The following is a 24,792-nucleotide window of genomic DNA, read 5'->3' on the forward strand; positions in this document are numbered from 1 at the left end:
TGGAATTATATAATTGCCATTTCCCTTTCTGTGGCTATAGTTATGCCCATGTGATGATATTAAATTTTACAATTGATAACGGGCTAAGAAGATTGATTTTGAGTTTACATACAATCTGTCCTCTCAGATAACGCCTTTAATTGGAAGGTGGAATTGGTCTATAAGGAATGTAAATCTGGGAATGTATAAACCCTCATATTATGTGGAGATCAGATACATTTTCTCCATAGACGCTCCTGCGGGCATCGTGTCCTGTTATGGCTGAACTTGTGGACATAAAATCTGAGATGAAACAGCTTTGGGCACAAAGTGGAGAATCTTGAGCGTCACACATGGACATGAACCAGACAGAACCATAAACACGAAATAGAAAAAGAAGAAGAGCAGCTGAACAAGGCTCTGACTTTAACCCCTTCCGAACCCTTGATGTTCCCTGTTCATCATGGAAGTCGATGCCTTCCCAACCTATGACATACCTGTGACTCTAAACTCCTCCAAGTAAAAGTTAAAGATATAGTAACAATGGGGGAGAAGGGAGGTATATACATAGAAAATTGGTACAGGTAGAGCATAAATGTATTTATCGGCTGAACACGGTCACACCGGTACGTCTCAACGAAAATTTTTGTTTTACTGCATTTTTGTGATTTTATAGGGAGTTTTTTAAAAGTATTAAATCATTTACGTTTTTGCCAGTTTTTAATTGTTTTTATGTTTGTTCTGTTTATCAGTTACATATTTAATAAACAGTACTTAATGGTTTTGACGTCTTTGATGTTGAAGAAGGTCCTCTGCGATCCTGAGAAAGTAGCTGCGGTCGGCTTCAGGATACCAGAAATACAAAACAAAAAAGAAGTTACAAGAAAGAATATGGACCTTAATTTCATCCACTAAATTTTGAGTATCCCAGAGTGCGGCTATGGGCTCATATCCACTTATGTACCGCTATCGATGAGAGAGCATCAGAAGCGATATGCTAATGACCCTCTGCTGCGAGCTCAGCAATCGCATCCCAGGAGCGGGGAAGATGGAGGGAGCACTTTCTCCCCATCTCCTCCGCTGTCTGTGTATGCGTGCACCGCACTGCAGTCACATAACAATGCAAGTGCAGTGCAATGTGGGGGGTGCGTGAGCTGAGACTCGGTGCAAAACGCAGCATGCTGTGACTGCACTGAGAGCCCGATTCGAGAAGAGAAAAAAATAGCAAAAGGACACTGCACCATAGACTAACACTGGTGCAATCCGATTTTTTATTAGATCGCACTCGCACATGAAAATTGCAAGTGGACATGAGCCCTATAAGTGATTATTTTCTATGTAGTGGAGCAGTGGACATGTTTTTTGCTAAGACATATAAATGTTATTAAGTCCAAGAGTTAGGCACTGGTTGCAATGGATTAATAAGGTCCCCTTTCACCCCCCCCATTATATAAAACCTATATCACTTTAAAAACATATCACATTTATTTTATATTTTTCACTTGTATATTAGTTCATACTGGTATGTTCATATGTTTCGAAGCAACAAGTCCCCTCATGTTATTCACTTGGGGTACACTTTCAAAGTTTTCCCATTTTTTCAGACAAAAGCAGTGAGTGTGAAATGGCACCTACCTAGGTCCGTTCCTCTAGTGGTGCCAGGAGACGGACAGCAGCGTAAGCCGCACAAAGCTCCTACCTGCGTTCGCTCCACTAGTGTGCGACGACACGAACCACTAGATATGGCACCTGCCTAGGTTCGCTCTTCTAGTGGTGCAAAAGAGACGGACAGCAGCATAAGCCGCACAAAGCTCCTACCTCTGTTCGCTCCCCTAGTGTGCGAGGATACGAACAACTGCCAGACGCAGTGTAAGGAACGTTACCCTAGCGGCAACGTCCACCTACGAGTAGAATCACAAGGCCCAGCCGGACCATGTGCCTCAGGCTCCTGCCTATGTCCGCTCCACTAAGAGGTAAGGATACGGACTGCAGCCGAAGATGTAAGGTATAAGAACGCTACCCTGCCGGTAGCGCTCACCTAACATAGACAGAGAGATGCCTAGAGGGACGTGCACAGGGCGTCTACCCTCATGCATGAACCAAGAGGACTGAGCGCCGGGCGGCGTGCGTCAGGGTCAAATATAGACTCTGTGCCTCATCCAAGATGGAGGACACCAGAGCCAATCCGCTGCCAGAATGACAGCAATGACGTCACGCTGGCCTATCACCGAGCAAAGCATCACAAGCACATGACCAGCGACCAATCGGCATAGAAGTTGTCAGAGACATGTGACCACGTGTCACAAGCACATGACCAGTGGCCAATCAGCTTAGAAGGTGTCAGAGACATGTGACCTTGTGTCAGCAATGATGTCACTCGCACATGTGCAATGGCTCCAAGATAGGACTTAGTCTCCAGCGCTTGCACATGAGCGGTAGCAAGAAATCCGGACATAGTCTCCAGAGCCACAGCAACCATAACAAGTAGGACTATCAGCTATGTATCCACCAGACTTCTGCACAACACAACTGATGGTCCCTCCCCATTTATAAGGCAAGGAATCCCACTTATTAAACCTGACAGGGCACACCTGTGAAGTGAAAACCATTTCCGGTGACTACCTCTAGAACTCATCAAGAGAATGCCAAGAGTGTGCAAAGCAGTAATCAAAGAAAAGGTGGCTACTTTGAAGAACCTAGAATATAAGACATATTTTCAGTTGTTTCACTCTTTTTTGTTAAGTATTTCATTCCACATGTGTTAATTCATAGTTTTGATGCCTTCAATGTGAATCTACAATTTTCAGAGTCATGAAAATAAAGAAAACTCTTTAAAAGAAAAGAGGTGTCCAAACATTTGGTCTGGACTGTGTGTGTGTATATATATATATACAGTTAGGTCCAGAAATATTTGGACAGTGACACAATTTTCGCGAGTTGGGCTCTGCATGCCACCACATTGGATTTGAAATGAAACCTCTACAACAGAATTCAAGTGCAGATTGTAACGTTTAATTTGAAGGTTTGAACAAAAATATCTGATAGAAATTGTAGGCATTGTACACATTTCTTTACAAACACTCCACATTTTAGGAGGTCAAAAGTAATTGGACAAATAAACCAAACCCAAAAAAAAAAATTGTTATTTTCAATATTTTGTTGCGAATCCTTTGGAGGCAATCACTGCCTTAAGTCTGGAACCCATGGACATCACCAAACGCTGGGTTTCCTCCTTCTTAATGCTTTGCCAGGCCTTTACAGCCGCAGCCTTCAGGTCTTGCTTGTTTGTGGGTCTTTCCGTCTTAAGTCTGGATTTGAGCAAGTGAAATGCATGCTCAATTGGGTTAAGATCTGGTGATTGGCGTGGCCATTGCAGAATGTTCCACTTTTTTGCACTCATGAACTCCTGGGTAGCTTTGGCTGTATGCTTGGGGTCATTGTCCATCTGTACCATGAAGCGCCGTCCGATCAACTTTGCGGCATTTGGCTGAATCTGGGCTGAAAGTATATCCGGGTACACTTCAGAATTCATCCGGCTACTCTTGTCTGCTGTTATGTCATCAATAAACACAAGTGACCCAGTGCCATTGAAAGCCATGCATGCCCATGCCATCACGTTGCCTCCACCATGTTTTACAGAGGATGTGGTGTGCCTTGGATCATGTGCCGTTCCCTTTCTTCTCCAAACTTTTTTCTTCCCATCATTCTGGTACAGGTTGATCTTGGTCTCATCTGTCCATAGAATACTTTTCCAGAACTGAGCTGGCTTCATGAGGTGTTTTTCAGCAAATTTAACTCTGGCCTGTCTATTTTTGGAATTGATGAATGGTTTGCATCTAGATGTGAACCCTTTGTATTTACTTTCATGGAGTCTTCTCTTTACTGTTGACTTAGAGACAGATACACCTACTTCACTGAGAGTGTTCTGGACTTCAGTTGATGTTGTGAACGGGTTCTTCTTCACCAAAGAAAGTATGCGGCGATCATCCACCACTGTTGTCATCCGTGGACGCCCAGGCCTTTTTGAGTTCCCAAGCTCACCAGTCAATTCCTTTTTTCTCAGAATGTACCCGACTGTTGATTTTGCTACTCCAAGCATGTCTGCTATCTCTCTGATGGATTTTTTCTTTTTTTTCAGCCTCAGGATGTTCTGCTTCACCTCAATTGAGAGTTCCTTAGACCGCATGTTGTCTGGTCACAGCAACAGCTTCCAAATGCAAAACCACACACCTGTAATCAACCCCAGACCTTTTAACTACTTCATTGATTACAGGTTAACGAGGGAGACGCCTTCAGAGTTAATTGCAGCCCTTAGAGTCCCTTGTCCAATTACTTTTGGTCCCTTGAAAAAGAGGAGGCTATGCATTACAGAGCTATGATTCCTAAACCCTTTGTCCGATTTGGATGTGAAAACTCTCATATTGCAGCTGGAAGTGTGCACTTTCAGCCCATATTATATATATAATTGTATTTCTGAACATGTTTTTGTAAACAGCTAAAATAACAAAACTTGTGTCACTGTCCAAATATTTCTGGACCTAACTGTATGCACAAATATATTTTTGGGGCATTATACATATATACTTCAATGTGAATCTACAATTTTCAGAGTCATGAAAATAAAGAAAACTCTTTAAAAGAAAAGAGGTGTCTAAACCTTTGGTCTGTACTGTGTGTGTGTGTGTATATATATAAATATATTTTTGAGGCATTATACATATATCATTTATCACCTATTTGTGGCACACATGCACACATTATATGCACATTAATTCACACTAGCATGCTTAATCACACTATGCAAATCCAGGCAGGCTGTTGTGACGCCCTGGACTATCCAGGTCGTCCCAGGTAGTCACACACACAACACCTCACCCCCCTTCCGGTTAGGTGACACCAGCCAAACTAAAACCCTTGTCATCACCCTCCAGGTTTGATGTCCATACCAGGGGGGCGGAGCCATGTGGTTGGCTCCGCCCACCCATGAGTTTACAGGTTTGGAGGCGGGAACCTAAGTAGTCAAGTTCAAGTTGACAGCAGAGTAGTTTTGACAGTGAAGGAGGGAGGTTGAGTCCAGAAGCAGACCTGTGCTCAGGCCTGCCAAAGACTACTCCGGTGGCTGGGTCGGAGCCCAGTCGCCATTGGCAAGGAGGCAGACGGTGGTAGCCACCTGCAGGAGACCGGGATTACGACCGGTGGAACCGTAAAGGACCGGGACAGGGTAGTGGCCAGCCAGAACCAAACCGGGGAGCCAACTGGATACCGGAGCACCAGGCAGGGTACTCAGACCAAGTACAAAGCCCTGAACCGACAGGGCCGAGTCGAATCAACTGATTGCGGGCTGGACTTAAGGACCTACCCCACACAAGTCCCTTTAGAAGACAACAGCTCAACCATACCGGGTAAAGCCACCGCCAAGGCATAGAGACCCAAAAGGCCAGCGTCTGAGGGCAAACGGGCTCCTCCGACATATACCAGTCGGGGAGTGGACTACCGGTGTCTAGGCACAGGAGTCAAAACATCTACATGCAGAGGTGCAGGAGAAAGGCGGACATCACTAACCTAACCTGGAAGAAGCTGCAGCCGGCTGCGGGCCCCGTTCATCACTCCGTTTGGTTTACCAGTGACTTCAGTGTCTTGTGTCAGAGTGAGTACACCAGTGCCATCAGGCACAGCACCGCACTGCACCGCAACACTTCACCCTGCACCCCGGCCCTCACCTACCGGGCCCCGGGACCAACATCCCCTTCCCATGGAGGGGTCAACACCTAGCTGCGCCATTACATCGCTCCCGGGAGTCCCATACCCTCACCGCAGCGGTGGTTTCCATAATCACCACAACCCGTGGGTGGCGTCACGAACTGTCATCCCAAACCAAACACTGAAACCCCTGCGTGTAGCACCAACTCCCTTGCAGAGCGACGTGACCCCCGGGTCCGTGAGAGGCTCGAGCCACCACCCGCAGTACGAGCACGGATCTGAGCGGCTCGGCGGTCACAGCCGAGCCCGCGGGGCGGTACACTGTCAGTAATCAGTACATTTTACACTGAGCCACAATGTATATAAAATAGCCCCCTATGATCTGATACACACGCCCCTGATGAAGGAGACGAAACGCGCGTAGGTGGGTGCAGACACGTGCACAGGCTGGAAAATATCAATATGCAGGTATTTAAATTAAGGAGGTTTCTGTGGTTTAAACAATTTACATTAGTGGATATGTAGCTCACTGTAGTTTTGTTGGTATCTGGTTCTTCTATAGAAGCAGGTACATGTAATATACACACTGATTGTTATATGAGCGAACTACACTTAGCATTAACACAGCATTTTATTTGTATATTTATTTGTCTGTTCTATAAATGCACTTTATATCTTACAGGGTTAATATAAAATTTGCTTTATTTATTTTATTTTAAGTATTTAAATACTCAGGAACTTCATATGTTATCAGCACAGCACTTTATTTGTATCCATTAGATATCATATTGACACCCTATACTTATCAGTGCAATACTAATTCTGCACTTTACCTAGAATAGTGCAATATATACTGTTCTGTGATATATTTATTTATTTATTCATACGGTCTGTATTATGGTTTCCCATGGTGGTTTGCATCCTTGCTTTTTATTTAATGTTTTAATTTATTAAATAAAATGTAATAAATACTACATGGGTATAGTCATACAGATCATTGGAATCATATTTATTATTTAAGTTAAGTAGTCCAAACAAAATCTGAAATTTGATGAAAAAATGTTTCGCTTGTGTCTCAATTTTCTGTATAAATTGAGCAGAGTGAGAGCTTGTTTTATGTGGGGGGTTTTTTTTTCAAATAAAAATTGCAACAAATTATTGACCAGTCATAATTCTGCCATTTCGATTTTTTTCTCTTTGCAGCTTTTATCGGTCAGGTTACTAATTTCATATTTTGATAGATAAGACTTTTACTGACACAGGATCAATGGGTTTGTTTTTTTAGTATTTTTATTTCCTTACTTTTAATGGTAGGGAAAAAGAGGATAATTCAAATGTTTAAATATTGTATTTTTCACTTTATTTTTTAGTCTCCATAGTGGATTTACATCAGTGAATGGTTAATGCTTTTACTATATTACTATATTGCTATTGTAGTAAAAATCAGGGTCTCCTATGATGACCAACCACAGGCTTGCCTTCACTAGAGTGCTGTCATGGCAAAAACGCCACCAGCCGGCCCATGACTGCCATGGCATCTCATTTGCACCCCATTAATACGTTGTGGGGCCCCTTTGGGCCAGAATAACAGCATGCACCAAGACTGAATGTCTGAAAGGGAATCTGTCAGCAGGTTTTTTTCAACAATGTGTCATTTATTAACCTATGTGGTGGTGTTTACTTATAGTGAAGGTTTTATCAGCTGGGATTAGCATTACTAGACTACTTCAGTCCTACCATGTCTACTCTGATTAGCACCTCTCTATCTATAGACTTTGTACATAGGGAGCCTGGTGTGGGCGGGTTAACTTTCTGAGCTCTTCTGCATTGCTAAATCGAAACACTCTGTGTCAGAACTGCTGCACCCAGTAAACAAAGTGATACATAATTGGATTCAGAGTCTCTTAGCTTACATCATGCTATTCTCAGATGAAGTAGCAAAAACCTGCTGACAGATTCCCTTTAAATGTCAGTATCAGAGATTGACAGCAGTATTTGACACATTAATACAGTGACATACCATTAATAGAGGCAAATAACAGGGCTGGTGGGGAAAATTGACTGGGAATTCACTGTAAAAGGATAATACTGTGTGAAGGACATTTTAGAGGCATCACACTTGATTGGGACTAAAAAAGAGGTATCATATTGGGTTAAAATACTGAGGGGCTACAGTTGAGGCACCATTTCTGTGTACACTCCCTGACAGAAGTTCTGTTGCTTATGCATGTTATGTAAATAAAAGCTTATGACCTGACTTTAAATTCATCCATTGGTTTTATAAATTACTCTTTTGAAAGCTGAAACCCTCCAAAATTTGGTTTAGGTTATGAAAATAAAGTTGCTGCAAAGCTGAAATATTGATCATTTAATGAACACATAAAGGTCAGCTTTTGGCAAGATAAAAGTTTTGTCGCCTTGTCATATAATGCGCCCAATCCTAGTTTACCTGGAGGTTTAAGGTGCTCATCTATATAAATTTCTTGAGGAGTCTAGCAGTGTCCCCCATTGATAAGATGCACCAAACTCATTAACCCCCTCACGCCCCTGCCTGTTTTCACCTCCCTGATTAGGCAAATTGTTTCAATTCTGACCAATGTCACTTTACGAGGTAATGACTCTGGAATGGTTCAACGAAATAAAGTGATTCTAAGACTGTTTTTCATGACATATTGTACTTCATGTTACTGGTAAATTTAGAACGATATTTTTTGTGTTTGTTTTTGAAAATATTGGAAATTTGGTAAAAATTTTAAAAGTTCACAATTTTCAAACTTTTAATTTTTATGTGGTTAAGCCAAAGCGTTATGTCACACAAAGTAGTTCATAAATAACATTTCCCACATGTCTACATTACATCAGCACCATTTTTGAAACATATTTTTTTGTTACAAAGTTAAAAAGGTTAAAGGTTTAGCAGCAATTTCTCATTTGTCCAACAAAATTTACAAAACTATATTTTTAGGGACCACATCACATTTGAAGTAACGTCGCAAGGCCTATGTGACAGAAAATATCCAAAAGTGACACCATTCTAAAAACTGCACCCCTCAAAGTGTTTACCCCAAAGAGGGAGGGGCTTGACTAAGCGGATACCACTAATATGTTGTTTTAACTCCAGATTACCAATTTTAACAAGGGGAATATGTAAACAAAAATGTCTCCATAATGTGTGAGACAATTTCTCCTGAATGTGGCAATACCTCACATATGACTTTACAGTACTGTTTGGCCACATGGCAGGGCTTGGGAGGGAAGGAGCGCTATTTGACTTTCGGGGCACAGATTTTCCTACAATTGCTTGTGGACTCCATTTGCAGACCCGCTAAGTGACAGAAACGCAGAATCCCCCTCAAGTGACCACATTTTGGAAATTACATCCATCTAGGAATTCATTTACGGGTGTAGTGACTATTAAAATGCCTATTGTAATTATTACAGCCATTCTAATATGGATTTTCAAAGTAAATATGTAGGGGAGTGCAGCCCCTACTAAGGATGTTGCTTCACTGTACTTTCTGTGTTGTATTGCGCTGTAGCTTTAAGAGACTGGCTCATAAGCAGAGCAGAATGGTATGGCCCAGATCTCCCCCTAATGCTGGAGCTGACTTGGTATGATCGGAGAGAAGTAAAAAAAAGAAGCAGGAAGGGAGACTGTGTCTGTGTGTATTCCAGGACGTGCTGAGGGGTGCAGAGATAGGAGAGTCGGATTCCGGTCTGCCAGAGTTCCCTGCCAGATGAGCACAGCTGTCCAGTGGAATTGGGGAAAGGAGTTCTGCATAGCCCCCCTGGAGTGAAGTGCACACCACAGTACTGATGAGCCCCAGAACTGACCGGTCCTTCGGACGGAGCCGTGAGTGAGTACCCGGGTACGGCGGTGAGGGAACCAGTATAGGCCTCCATAGTGAGAGTGCGGTATCCGCACAGTTCCTTTAAAGGTGACCAGCCAGGTTAGTGGATAGAGTAGGATTGGTTAGTGTTGTATATGTGCATATCGTTGTATTGCTATTTGAACCTGTATTGCTTACTGTACTAGTTGTGGCGACCTGGCCTGTCCGCCTCAGCTAAACTATACCCGATTGTATCTGGCGTTGTCTCTTTGACCGTTTGTTCCTTTTTGCCCCTATCCCACCGCTGCTCTGCAGCTTCCGTTTGTCACCCTGATAAATAAACTTTCTTCTTGGTTTACCAGTTAAAGCCTGCTTTACATGTTACAATTAATCGTGCAATCGCATTTGCGATCGCACCTGCTCCCATCGTTTGTGCGGCACGGGCAATTTCTTGCCCGTGACGCACAATGCTGTAACCCACCGTCACATGTACTTAACTTCCAAATGACCTTGCTGTGGGCGGCGAACATCCTCTTCCTGAAGGGGGAGGGACGTTCGGCGTCACACAGCGGCCAGCCAATAGAAGAGGAGGGGCGGAGATGAGCGGGACGTAAACATCCCGCCCACCTCCTTCCTTCAGCATGGCCGGCGGCCTCAGGTAAGCTGCAGTTCATCGTTCCCGGGGTGTTACATGGTGCGATGTGTGCTGCCTTGGGAACAATGAACAACAGGACCTTCGATTTTTAGAAAATGAGCGACGTGTCAACGATGAATGAGAAGGTGAGTATTTCTGCTAGTTCATAGCTGTCACACTCTACGATATCACTAACGATGTGCGTCACTTACGACGTGACCCCGCCGACATCTCGTTAGATATATCGTAGCGTGTAAAGCCCGCTTAAGTCTGTCTGATCCTGTGACTTGCTCTGCAGAGCGACGGCCCTCGGTCCAAGTGGCGCTGCAAGCAGGGTCACGTTTAACAAAATGGAGGCTGCAGTTAGTCATGGGGGAAGTGTTGCGTCTGGAGCTAATATGGCCGGCGCGGCAAGGATCCTCCCGGTGGGCACTATACAGGCCCGTTCTGACCATAGGGCAATTCTGGCAAATGCCAGATGGGCCGGTCCCTGTACTGGGCCGGTGCCTGTAGTGGGTCACTTTATCTGCAGTCACTGCCGCGCTCCTCTGCAGTGTGTGCATGCCGGGCACACTAGATGCAGCAGGAGCAGGAGGTAGCATGCTGTGCTGTGTCGGCCCTGCTGTGTGACAGTGTGCTCGGCATGCACACACTGCTGAGGAGCGCGGCGGTGGCGGTGCCGGTGACTGCAGCTTCCTCCTGTCTATTCAAATGTACTTGCGTCTTTCAGACGTAAATACATGTGAACAGTGCACTGGGACTGGGCCCCGCCCCAGACGTGCAGCAACGTGATGAGATCAGCACCTTGCTGATGTCACACAGTGATGCGGGCGCCACACTGGATGGATGCATCAGGCAGCGGTAAGAGCTCCATGGAGGAGCCAAAGATGAAAGCTTTAATTAAAGGGGATGAGTGGGGAGGGTCTGAGGAGACATACCGGGGAACATTTGTGAAGGAACACAGCTTTGTGACAGGCAGAGGGGGAGTACTGTATTCCGAGGGAGGGGGGAGGCAGGAGTGTGTAGTGATGGGGTAGTGTAATTTGTGTGTGTAGGAGGTGATGGGGGGTGCATTGTATTATGTCTGGGGAGGGGGTAATGGAGGGTGCATTGTATTGTGTGTGGGGAGGGGGTAATGGGGGGTGCATTATATTGTGTGTGTGTATGTGGGGAGGGGGTATTGGGGGGTGCATTGTATTTGTGTGTGTGTGTGTGTGTGTGTGTGTGTGTGTAGGGGGTGATGGGGGGGTGCATTGTATTTGTGTGTGTTGGGGGTGATGGGCGGGTGCATTGTATTATGTGTGTGTGTGTGTGTGGGGAGGGGTAATGGAGGGTGCATTTTATTGTGTGTGTGTGTGTGGGGAGGGGTAATGGAGGGTGCATTGTATTGTGTGTGTGTGTGTGTGTGTGAGGGGGAATAGGGGTGCATTGTATTGTGTGTGGGGGGGTAGGGGTAATGGAGGGTGCATTGTATTGTGTGTGTGTGTGGGTGGAGTGGATTAAAATAGAGCAGTTTGGGGGGGAATGTATAAATAAATAATAATAATAATAATAATAATAAAGGGGCAATATGGGGAGATATTATGGAGAGAGGCAGTGTGGGGGTATATTATAAAGAGAGCAGTGTGGAGAGGACATTATGGAGAGAAACTGTGTATGGGGACATTATGGAAAGAGGCAGTGTGGGGGTATATTAAGAAGAGAGGCAGTGTAGGAGGTATTTTGGATAAGAGCAGTGTGGGGGGGGATATTTTGTGAAGGAAGCACAGCAATTTTTTATTCAGGGGCACAGCATGGGAGATTATTTGTGATATTGCCTGCGTCTTATCAGTATTGTGGTTCCTGTATGGTCTGCAGTCTGATAACAACAACTCCCAGCATCTCCTTACAATTGTTAAGGACAAGCTGGGAGTTGTAGATTCCGGCATCTTCCGAGCCTTCCCATTGATTTGCATTGTAAAATACACAGCGTTTTCCGAGTGGGAAACACCAGAAGAATGGAGCGGTCACTTCTTTTAATCACTTGGTGGTTTTAGAAATCTGAAGTGCGTAAAAGATGCTCAAAATCCTGATCCTGTGCGCAGCGAGGAGATGCAGATGGTCATTCCAGTATTTTTCATAGTAGTTTCCATGGTGCGATCTGCCCCCAAAAAATGTTATTGCACATTCCCTAAGTGGTATGTGTCCAAAATTATCACCAGTGACAACCACAGCTTCCCTGATCACCTATCTGTAGAATAGGTCATCAATATTTGTTCAGAGGGATCTGATTTTGTATCCCTGCCCATCAGCTATGTGACCGCAGCATTATATGCAGAGCAGCATCTTCTTCATTATCTGCGAGACCCGGCTCTGTAGGCAAAATAGCGCCTTCACCCGGTCCTGCAACTAAGAGCAATAAATAGGCCTGAGCTGTAATACTGGACACAGCCGTGACTACATGTTATATGATCGTGTTACACAACCTACAAGTGCACAAAGATATTACACATTCAACACGCGAAATGTGGGCTTGTGCACCCCCAAATACCAGGGCTGAATTATAGCCCCAATCCGGCCCTGGCACTATATTTAATGTCCTGCCCAAATTTGATGGAAAGAACATGCTGCTGTCTAACTGGGTTTCACGGCTGCACAGTGTACTTAAGGTTTATGGGATCTGCCCTGAGCTGGCAGTCTTAGGAGGGGAAGCACACAGAGGAGTCTGCTTCCTCCTGTCTATTCAAATGTACTTGCGAGGAGCCAGGCGGTTGGCCCCACCCACCGAGGAGTTCACAGTCCTGGAGGCGGGAAAAGGAAGGAAGTGCAGTTAGGGAGAGTGAACTGGAAGGAGCGAAGTGGCAGTTGAGGAGTAAACTGACCGTGTCCGGGTACATGGCCCGGGCACCTACAGCAAGGTCGGCAGACAGTGGTGACCGTCTGCAGGAGGGGCTGGTTGACGTGAACCGTAAGGACCGGGGACGGGCGGTGGCCCGCCGGTACCGGACCGGGGAGCGAAGAGAAGCCAGCACCATTCGGCAGGGCCTACGGACCCCGACCAGGCTTGGAGTCGCCGTAAAACCGGTCAAATCCGTTAGCGAAGGGAACCTCCGGGGTTTCCCAGCAGCCAAGACCCGATTGAAGGCAACCGCTCAAACCGTGAAGGGAAATACAGTCACCGCCAAGGCTACAGTTCCCAGGGCCAGAGCCTGCGGGCAAAAGGGGCTCCCTCAGCATCCATCCAAGCTGGGGAGCGGGTTACCGGTGGGAAGCCATCAGAACCGAGAACATACAGTTAGGTCCAGAAATATTTGGACAGTGACACAATTTTCGCGAGTTGGGCTCTGCATGCCACCACATTGGATTTGAAATGAAACCTCTACAACAGAATTCAAGTGCAGATTGTAACGTTTAATTTGAAGGTTTGAACAAAAATATCTGATAGAAATTGTAGGAATTGTACACATTTCTTTACAAACACTCCACATTTTAGGAGGTCAAAAGTAATTGGACAAATAAACCAAACCCAAACAAAATATTTTTATTTTCAATATTTTGTTGCGAATCCTTTGGAGGCAATCACTGCCTTAAGTCTGGAACCCATGGACATCACCAAACGCTGGGTTTCCTCCTTCTTAATGCTTTGCCAGGCCTTTACAGCCGCAGCCTTCAGGTCTTGCTTGTTTGTGGGTCTTTCCGTCTTAAGTCTGGATTTGAGCAAGTGAAATGCATGCTCATTGGGTTAAGATCTGGTGATTGACTTGGCCATTGCAGAATGTTCCACTTTTTTGCACTCATGAACTCCTGGGTAGCTTTGGCTGTATGTTTGGGGTCATTGTCCATCTGTACTATGAAGCGCCGTCCGATCAACTTTGCGGCATTTGGCTGAATGTGGGCTGAAAGTATATCCCGGTACACTTCAGAATTCATCCGGCTACTCTTGTCTGCTGTTATGTCATCAATAAACACAAGTGACCCAGTGCCATTGAAAGCCATGCATGCCCATGCCATCACGTTGCCTCCACCATGTTTTACAGAGGATGTGGTGTGCCTTGGATCATGTGCCGTTCCCTTTCTTCTCCAAACTTTTTTCTTCCCATCATTCTGGTACAGGTTGATCTTGGTCTCATCTGTCCATAGAATACTTTTCCAGAACTGAGCTGGCTTCATGAGGTGTTTTTCAGCAAATTTAACTCTGGCCTGTCTATTTTTGGAATTGATGAATGGTTTGCATCTAGATGTGAACCCTTTGTATTTACTTTCATGGAGTCTTCTCTTTACTGTTGACTTAGAGACAGATACACCTACTTCACTGAGAGTGTTCTGGACTTCAGTTGATGTTGTGAACGGGTTCTTCTTCACCAAAGAAAGTATGCAGCGATCATCCACCACTGTTGTCATCCGTGGACGCCCAGGCCTTTTTGAGTTCCCAAGCTCACCAGTCAATTCCTTTTTTCTCAGAATGTACCCGACTGTTGATTTTGCTACTCCAAGCATGTCTGCTATCTCTCTGATGGATTTTTTCAGCCTCAGGATGTTCTGCTTCACCTCAATTGAGCGTTCCTTAGACCGCATGTTGTCTGGTCACAGCAACAGCTTCCAAATGCAAAACCACACACCTGTAATCAACCCCAAACCTTTTTACTTCATTGATTACAGGTTAACGAGGGAGACGCCTTCAGAGTTAATTGCAGCCCTTAGAGTCCCTTGTCCAATTACTTTTGGTCCCTTGAAAAAGAGGAGGCTATGCATTACAGAGCTATGATTCCTAAACCCTTTCTCCGATTTGGATGTGAAAACTCTCATATTGCAGCTGGGAGTGTGCACTTTCAGCCCATATTATATATATATAATTGTATTTCTGAACATGGTTTTGTAAACAGCTAAAATAACAAAACTTGTGTCACTGTCCAAATATTTCTGGACCTAACTGTAACACAGGTGCAGGGAAAGGCAGTCACCGCCAACCTACCGGGAGAAAAACCACCGCAGCCGTCAGTGGGACCCGTCCATCCAGCCGTTTGTTTTACCGGAGACTTTGCATTCATCATTGGCTGAGTGAGTACCACTGTGCCGTGCGGCACCGCGCTGCCCCCGCGACCCTGCACCTCACCAGGTCCCGTAACCCACCTGCCATTCCTCCCTCACCGGGCCCCGGGACAACCCACCCCCCTACCCACGGAGGGGAAAAACAACATCTAAGCTGCTCCCCGTCATCGCTCCCGGGATCCCCGTCCAGAGCAGTGGTGGTGTCACAACCTCACCACAACCATGGGTGGCGTCACGGACAATAAATCCCCAAAACCATTCCCCTTTTCACTCACGGGCGAGGAGCGCCGCTCGAGTCCCCGGATCCGGCCCACCGCTCGAGCCACCGAGCAGAAAGCGAAGCAACCCTGAGCCGGACCCGAGCGTGGTGAGCGCAGCGTCCTCCTCCCCGCCCGCGACAGGGGCAGCACACATGCATATAAACGACAATCAAGAAAAATATGTAAACAATGGGGGAATATAAAGTGCAGTAAGGATTTGTACACTGTGTGCAGAATTATTGGACAAATGAGTATTTTGATCACATGATACTTTTTATACATGTCCTACTCCAAGCTGTATAGGCTTGAGATCCAACTACCAATTAAGTAAATCAGGTGATGTGCATCTCTGTAATGAGGAGGGGTGCGGTGTTATGACATCAACACCCTATATAAGGTGTGCTTAATTATTAGGCAACTTCCTTTCCTTTGGCAAAATGGGTCAGAAGAGAGATTTGACGGGCTCTGAAAAGTCCAAAATTGGTAGATGCCTTGCAGAGGGATGCGGCATTCTTGAAATTGCCGAACTTTTGAAGCGTGATCACAGTGAACAATCAAGCGTTTAATGGCAAATAGCCAACAGGGACGCAAGAAGTGTGTTGGGCAAAAAAGGCGCAAAATAACTGCCCATGAATTGAGGAAAATCAAGCGTGAAGCTGCCAAGATGCCATTTGCCACCAGTTTGGCCATATTTAATAGCTGCAACGTTACTGGAGTATCAAAAAGCACAAGGCGTGCCATACTCAGGGACATGGCCAAGGTAAGGAAGGCTGAAAAACGACCACCTTTGAACAAGAAACATAAGATAAAACGTCAAGACTGGGCCAAGAAATATCTTAAAACTAATTTTTCAAAGGTTTTATGGACTGATGAAATGAGAGTGACTCTTGATGGGCCAGATGGATGGGCCAGAGGCTGATCAGTAAAGGGCAGAGAGCTCCACTCCGATGTCAGCAAGGTGGAGGTGGGGTACTGGTATTGGCTGGTATCCTCAAAGATGAACTTGTGGGACCTTTTCAGGTTGAGGATTGAGTGAAGTTCAACTCCAAGATCTACTGCCAGTTTCTGGAAGACAACTTCTTCAAGCAGTGGTATCATTAAAAAAAACCATGATTTTCATGCAGGACAATGCTCCATCACATGCATCCAACTACTCCACAGCGTGGCTGGCCAGTAAAGGTCTAAAAGATGAAAAAATAATGACATGGCCCCATTGTTCACCTGATCTGAACCCCATAGAGAACCTGTGGTCCCCCATAAAATGTGAGAACTACAGGGAGGGAAAACAGTACACCTCTCGGAACAGTGTCTGGGAAGCTGTGGTGGCTGCTGCACGAAATGTTGATCGTAAACAGATCAAGCAACTGACAGAATCTATGGATAGTAGGTTGTTGAGTGTCATCATAAAAATAGGTGGCTATATTGGTCAATTATTTTTGGGGGGTTTTGTTTTTGCATGTCAGAAATGTTTATTTCTACATTTTGTGCAGTTACCGTATTTTTCGGACTATAAGACGCACTTTTTTTCCCCAAAATGTTGGGGGAAAGTGGGGGGTGCGTCTTATAGTCTGAATGTAGGGCTGCGGGGAATGAGGGTGCTGCGGTGGAGCGGGTCATCGGGGGCATGAGCAGGCTGCAGCATCTTTCCCGTGACCACATGGGCCCGCTCATTTCATATGCACGTCCATCCTCCCGCCCATCTCTCAGCGCTGAAGCCGGCGCTGAGAAGTGGGCGGGGTGATGGGCGGGGATGCGCGCATAGTAAACAGCCGGCCCGCATGATCACCCCTGGCAACTACAGCCTGGAGTGAACATGTGCGGCTGTATTCACTGCCCCCCACGCATCATCATCAGCGCGGGGTGCAGTGAATCAGTACACTCACCGGCCACGATCCCTGCAGTACCGCGATCTCCTCCTGTCTGCCGGCTGCGGCTGTGTGTGGAGACTAGCGGTGCTCACAGTAAGGACGTCATCGCTGTGCGCACGTGTCCACACGCAGCCGCGGCCGGCACAGGCAGGAGGACATCGCAATGCTGCAGGGAGCGTGGCCGGCTCCACACAGGTAAGCGGCGCTGCTGCTGGCACTGATGGGAGGAGGAGCGATGCTGCAAGGAGCGAGGAAAGGTGAGAATAAACGTTTATTTTTTTTTGTGTGCCCCAGGATGCGGCAATATAGCAGGATAGGGGTATATAGCAAGATGACGGCATATAGCAGGATGGGGTTATATTATGAGCAGAATGGGAGTATATAGCAGGGTGGGGGTATATAGCAGGATAGGGGTATATAGCAGGATGACAGCATATAGCAGGATGGGGGTATATAGCAGGATGGGGGTATATAGCAGGATGGGGGTATATAGCAAGGTGGGGGTATATAGCAGGATGGGAGCACATACCAGGATGGGGGTATATAGCAGGATGGGGGTATATAGCAGGATGGGGGTATATAGCAGGATGGGGTATATATCAGGATGGGGGTATGAAGCAGGGTGGGGTATATAGCAGGATGGGAGCACATACCAGGATAAGGGTATATAGCAGGATGGGGGTATATAGCAGGATGGGGGTATATAGCAGGATGCGGCCATACACCAAGATGGGGTATATAGCAGGATGCGGCCATATGCCAGGATGGGGTATATAGCAGGATGTGGCCATATGCCATGATGGGGTATATAGCAGGATGGGAGCACATACCAGGATGGCAGTATATAGCAGGATGGCAGTATATAGCAGTATGTGGGCTATAGCAGGATGAGGGACATATATATACAAGGCAGGAAGATCATTACCAGGATGGGGTACCTGAGTTAGAGAATTTGGGGAGATTACCCCATAACAGTGTCAGCAGCAGGTCCTCGCCCCAAGTGTGTCATGACCACATTTTTTGCTGAAAATTTTATTTTCCTATTTTCCTCCTCTAAAACCAGGGTGCGTCTTATGGTCCAGTGCATCTTATAGTCCGGTGCATCTTATAGTTCGAAAAATACGGTATATTGGCTTACCTTGTGAAAATAAACAAGTGAGGTGGGAATATATTTGGTTTTTATTAAGTTGCCTAATAATTCTGCACAGTAATACTTACCTGCAAAACAGATATTCTCCTAAGATAGCCAAATCCAAAAAAATCCCACTCAAACTTCCAAAAATATTAAGCTTTGATATTTGAGTCTTTTGGATTGATTGAGAACATAATTGTTGATCAATAATAAAAAAAAATCCTCTAAAATACAACTTGCCTAATAATTCTGCACACAGTGTATTCTTTCACTACCAATTTGCATCTGCAGAGGTGCACCAGATCACCTGTGTGGTAATCACATGATCTATGAAGGGAATTATGTGACATGTGATACATCGGGTGCTGGGGGGGCCCACGCCTTCAAAAACTGCCCAGCGTCCTGGCTACAGTTAATTTGCCCCTGGTTAAATGTATAATTTAATTTTTCTGACTCAGATGATAAAAAAAATCCAGATCAGCGGTGCAGTCAGCGGTGCAGTCAGCGGTGCAGTCAGCGGTGCAGTCAGCGGTGCAGTCAGCGGTGCAGTCATAGGTGCTCTGGACTTCCCTACAGGGCAAAGCATCGCGATTGAAGAACCATCTGTCAGTCAAAGCCCACCATCAAGATAGTTTTCACATGTGACTAAGAAATGTGTTACCTGCTACTCCAGTTCTGCTGTGTGCAGGCGCTCTTCTAGTAGATGGGATGTATAGAGCGGAGTCACTTCCGGTTCTTGGATGGTGGAATTTGGCATCACTTCCTGTGACCGGCCTGAAAACTTCAGCAACAGGGCAAAGTGCAAGAGGAAGCAGTGGGTGCACTGATGGTGAAAGCTGACGTGCACTGTGCATTGATTTTTGTTGTCCCTCCTCCAAGTCAGATTTGGTTGTAGAATTTGCGGTGGCATCTCCTGCTATTGTGTTTAAAGTTGAATATTTGGTTAGAGGCGAAGCAGATACCTCAATGCTCTAAATCCATTGCTTATTCTCTTTCCTGTTTTCAGTTCCAGAGATTTCAGGAGCTTGTGCCAGAGGACAACAGGTAAGAGAAGGGGAGCCGAGGGCAGCTCTGAGGCATGAACTAATCTCAGACATGGTCTATTTACAAAGATCTGTTGTCACGTTCACCTGGTCAGGATATGTTGCAGCATGGAGAAAGTGGTGCCTTTTTATGATAAATAAGGGCTGATCACCTTTTTTGTAGAACAGAACACTATGCTCTGCCTTTTTGCTTACAGCTGTTTAACCTTTTCATGTCACATGACATATGGAGTACGTCATGGATCGTGTCAGTGTAATCCAAGCCATGGGCAGCCGGCAACGATCCCTACATACTGTATCTCAGCTGATTTGAATAGCTGACATATGTGCCTACCAGGCACGAGTGGATTCATGATCCACCCGCTTCTGTTAACCCCTTAGATTGCGCTGTGAAAATGTCACAGTGCAGTGTAATTGCTGGACGCGGTAAACATGGTTGTTTACCATCGGATGTCACGTGACGAGGTCACGTGAAGCCAATGGTTGCCATGTAATGGATCATGTGATGACTCTTGTAGCTCTCATGAGTCACTTCCTCTTACACCCGGCAGTGCGCCGTGTGTGAGAAGAGAGCTGCATTTCAGAAGATCTCAGCTGTACAGCAGTGATCTACAGAAGTGAACAAGCTGGGGGGACTAGTAAAATGAAAAAAAGTTCAAAAAAGTTTTAAAAAATGAAAATAAAAAAAACTAAAAGTTTAAATCACCTCCCCATTTGCCGCATTCAAAATTAAAGGGTTAAAAAAATAAAAAATATAGATATATTTAACATTGCCGCCTTCAGAAATGCCCGATCTATCAAGATAAAAAATCAATTTATCTAATCGGTAAACGGCGTAGTGGCAAAAAATTCCAAACGCTAAAATTACATTTTTTTCTCACTGCTAATTTTGTGCAAAATGCAATAACAGGTGATCAAAACGTAGCATCTACGCAAAAATGGTACCATTAAAAATGTCAGCTCGACAAGCAAAAAAATGAGGACTCTATATGGGTTTCGGAAAATGGCGCAAAAAGTGTCGCCACTTTTTTTTGGAGAAACTTGTGATTTTTTTTAACCCCTTAGATAAAAGTAAACCTATACATGTTTGGTGTCTTCAAACTCGAACCAACCTGAGGCATCACACCGACACATCAGTTTTACCATATAGTGAACACGGTGAATAAAATATCCCAAAAACAGATGTGCGATCACACTTTGTTTTGCAATTTTTCCTCACTTAGAATTTTTTTGCTTTTTTCCAGTACACTATATGGTAAAAATCATGGTTTCATTTAAAAGTACAACTCGTCCTGCAAAAAATAAGCCCTTATGCGGCAAAATTGACTGAAAAATAAAAACGTTATGGCTCTCGGATGAAGGGGAGCAAAAAAAAAACAAAATGGAAAATCGCCCCGGGGTGAAGGGCTTAAAGAGCATCTGGCATATTATTCTGTAATGCAATTTTAGGCAGGTATTTAATTTTAAATTTTTATTGTCATTAAACTAATAATAAAATGCTATAAGAAAGGGAATCATTTTCCCGGCAGGAGAGGTCCAATCTTGCCTTATTAGTTGTTAAGTTTGTATCAACATAATTGGTGAAAGGAAAGGGGTAAGTCCAGTTCACCACATGTTACCTTGATTGGGTCTGGAGCACGGAAAGAGTCTCTGCCAAAGACGCCAATAAATGAGAGATAACAGAAAAAGATCCAGATGCACAGTCATAAAAATAACTTCATTTATTGATACAGAATAAATATTTTGATATTTTCAACAACAGGCTTATATTGTAAATCACCGAGGCGTTTCTGGAGCGTCAAAGATAATTGGTGATCTTTTGCCTTGGAGTACATTTTCCTGTTCAGAGAAAAGGAAATAGTTTTCTTGGTGGTAGAAGTCCGATCTTGACTTTTTGGTTGTTGCATTTTTGTTAAGGTAATTGGTGAGCTTTTGCCACTGAGTGAATTCTTCTATGCAGTGACGGATGTTCATGATGTGCGATCAAGACGGTAGGACCATGTAGACGGGTGGTTGACAGTAACGCATCTTTGGTAAGTTGCTTTCTAGTTTCCTGGGTACCGGGCTGCCGGGTGGGTATCACTTATTGATTTATAGTGAATTATGCCCCTTGATAATCTGTCAATACATAATGGTTCTTTCACAACACTTAAAGAGTCTCGGGTTGATTGGTGAGAGATTTTCTTTACATTCTTTCCTCGTTGAAGCTGCAACAGTCGTCGTTGGGGATGGTTGGATTTCTTATCTTGTAAGGGCAGAATGGTAGATTGGTCAATTATTTCCTTTTCTTATTTTTTTTCAGGCATCACTTTATGGATTTTTGGCCATTCATTTGTGCACTGGGCACTGAACCGAGCCTACAAAAGATTGTATGGTGATAACTTTTCCTGGTCTCTGGATACTTTACGCGTCTACTGGAAGAGCTTTAGAAGACTTTGGTGATAGAGTGCTCTTGACTCCATTCTTGAAATATGTAGTCTCTTTCCTGATCCAGACGCTATTATTTTTCATAGGGTTTGAAACGATGAGGGTAAGGCACCATTGAATGAGTCTTCTGAATTAAGAGGTATCTTTTTCCTGGTTCAGTTGGGAAAGCCAAGATCAAATTCTAGCTTTATAGTCCATGATAACTGTATAACATTAAAAGGAACCCCCAATTAAAGATTTTCTTTATCAGTTATAATTAAAATCAACAAAAAGTGATGTCCCAATATATATAAATTATCTAGTGGGTCGTAGTGGACATTAACCTAAAGCGCAAACAAATGTATGGGGCTGATAGAAAAAAAGGGTAGGGGGGATATTTTTTCCCTAGTGTACCCTAAGGGTCCCTTGGCTCCAAGATTGACCCAATCACATTTATTGACCCCTAAAAGAGGGACATTCCCCTGCCTCAATTGCCTTCAGTGCAACAATGTCCTTAAAGGAAACAAGGTTTACCATCCCCAAACAGGGCAGAGTTATCCCATGAATGGGTTCTTTACTTGTGACTCCTCTTTTGTAGTGTATGTAATCAAATGCCCCTGCAGATTGCTGTATATAGGCGAGACCACGCAACAAGTAAGGGACAGGATCTCACAGCACAAGTCCACCATTCATTGTGAGAAAATGTCTCTCCCACTATCATTCCACTTCCATCAGAAGGGACACAGACTTTCACAGCTTAAAGTCCAAGTGCTAGAACAGATATCCCAGCACAGACGGGGTGGGGTGGTAACAGGGTTACCCTTCTCAAAAAAGGGAATCATTTTCGGATCTTCACCCTACAAACTTTGGAACCTAAAGGCCTAAACAGAGATTTTGACATTACTAGTTATACTTAATATTTAGTTCCATGTTCTTTATCTGGTTTATTTTTACTTTACTTATAATTTTCTCTCTTATTTTTAGTACTGCACGTAACCTGTCATAGGCTGTGGGATCACGTCAATCAAGTATTGGTAGAAGACAATTTTTTTTCCTTCCTTTTTCTCCTGTTATTTTTGTCTATATTGTATTTTTCTTTTTCTTTTCTTTTTTTCTTCTTGTTTTTACTTTATTTATTTTTTATCTTTATTTTTCTTAATTTTATTTCTTTTTTATTTTATTTTTCTTCTTTTTTTTTTTACATTGTATTTTTGTTTTGTTTTTATATTTTCTTGATTTTTTCTTGATTTTTTTATTTTTTTTTTATTCTAGTCTTCTTTTGATTCATGTTTTCTTCTCCCTTTATCTACGTGCAGTACATAGTGATACTTTCTTGTATTTGCTCTAAAATTTCCAATACCCTTCATCTTTTCCTCCTGCTTCCACTTGTGGTGAGAATACAAATTCTGCTGTTTCTTTTAATGTTAATATGTTACCTGACTTTAGAAATGTTGTTAGAGAAATTGTTAGAGAGGTTATTGAAGGTCAGGTTAGGGATGTGCTTCCGGTGAACATGGTTGGCGAGCCTCCTGTGTTAAACAGGTCTGGGGGCGTAGCTGAATCATGTTTAAAGGAAGCCCTAATATGTGAAATGTCCCCTCTAGGTTTTCATCTAAATGCGTCCATGAAGGAGCGCATTTGGAATAAGGAATTTGTAGATCTCTTTTCATTGCTTCCATCCAGCGAGGAGCTGGGTAGGGGTGAGAAAAGAGATGATAAAAGTGAAGGGGAGGATAAAAGGCGCGCTAAATCTTTTTATAATTGGTTACAAGCATTTTGTATTTATTCTGCTGTGCTGGGTGAAAGGTTTCCAGGCTACTGTAGTGGCCTTTTCCAACATCTAGATAGTATTTTTGAGGCATATCGCAATTTTGGCGGTATGGCTTGGCTCAACTATGATGAGTCCTTTAGGCAGAAACTGGCGGTACACCCTTCTATGAAATGGGGGGTTAAAGATGTTGGTTTGTGGATTAATTTAATGCTCCCTTTGAGGAATCAGGGGTCTAGGCAGCCTTACTCAGCACAGCAGGGTAATAGCAAAAAAGGTGTCTGTTTTGCTTTCAATGAGGGACAGTGCAAATGGCTTAGTAATTGCAGGTTTCGGCATGAGTGCTCCTTCTGTGGGGGCACTCATCCCATGTCAAAGTGCTACAAGCGGATTGCACAGTCTCAACAGCAAAATGGCACAAAGGAGATGCTTGTTAAGAGCATGGACTCCAGTGATTCTGGAAAACATGCAACCGTGGATCGAGCGGTTCCCAGATCGGGAGAGAGCTAAATTAATTTCGCAGGGTTTTGATAAAGGTTTCCCTGTCCCTGAATTTTTGGGTGAAGGGTGTGTGTGGGTTGAAAATTTATCTTCGGTGGAAAAATATCGAGAGGTGGTGAAAGAAAAAATTTCTAAGGAAATTAAAGAAGGTAGAGTTGCGGGCCCTTTTACATGCCCGCCATTTGTCAATTTTCGTTTGTCACCTCTGGGTATTGTTCCTAAAAAAGAAGTAGGTAGTTTCAGGTTGATACTTCATCTTTCCTTTCCAAGAGGGGCTTCTTTGAATGATGAAATCGATAAGTCGAAATCATCAGTTAATTATGCTTCTTTTGACCAAGCGGTGGATTTAGTCAGGATTCAAGGGGTTAACGCTTTGTTAGCAAAAGCGGATATCAAGTCTGCTTTTAGGCTTTTGCCGGTTAGTCCCGAAGGCTTTAATTCCTTGGGATTTCAATTTGAGGACGGGTTTTATTTTGATATGTGCCTGCCTATGGGCTTTTCATTGTCGTGTTTTTATTTTGAAGCTTTTTCGACGTTTATTCATTGGTGTGTTAGTTTTGGTTACGTTAAGGGAGGGATTTTGCATTATTTAGATGATTTTTTGTTTGTGGGTGGGTCGTCAGATAGTGTTTGTTTAGCGTTG

General features: G+C 44.3%; 1 long non-coding RNA gene across 1 annotated transcript; it reads left to right on the forward strand.

Annotated features, from left to right (window-relative positions):
- The first annotated feature begins 21,283 nt into the window (after positions 1 to 21,283).
- On the forward strand, positions 21,284 to 22,910 carry LOC142244552 (uncharacterized). The gene is made up of 3 exons (XR_012724586.1): positions 21,284 to 21,507; positions 21,777 to 22,004; positions 22,865 to 22,910. It is a non-coding gene; the product is annotated as an uncharacterized LOC142244552 (long non-coding RNA).
- Positions 22,911 to 24,792: the final 1,882 nt, after the last annotated feature.

The sequence above is a fragment of the Anomaloglossus baeobatrachus genome, chromosome 6 (assembly GCF_048569485.1).
Source record: "Anomaloglossus baeobatrachus isolate aAnoBae1 chromosome 6, aAnoBae1.hap1, whole genome shotgun sequence".
Lineage (NCBI taxonomy): Eukaryota > Metazoa > Chordata > Amphibia > Anura > Aromobatidae > Anomaloglossus > Anomaloglossus baeobatrachus.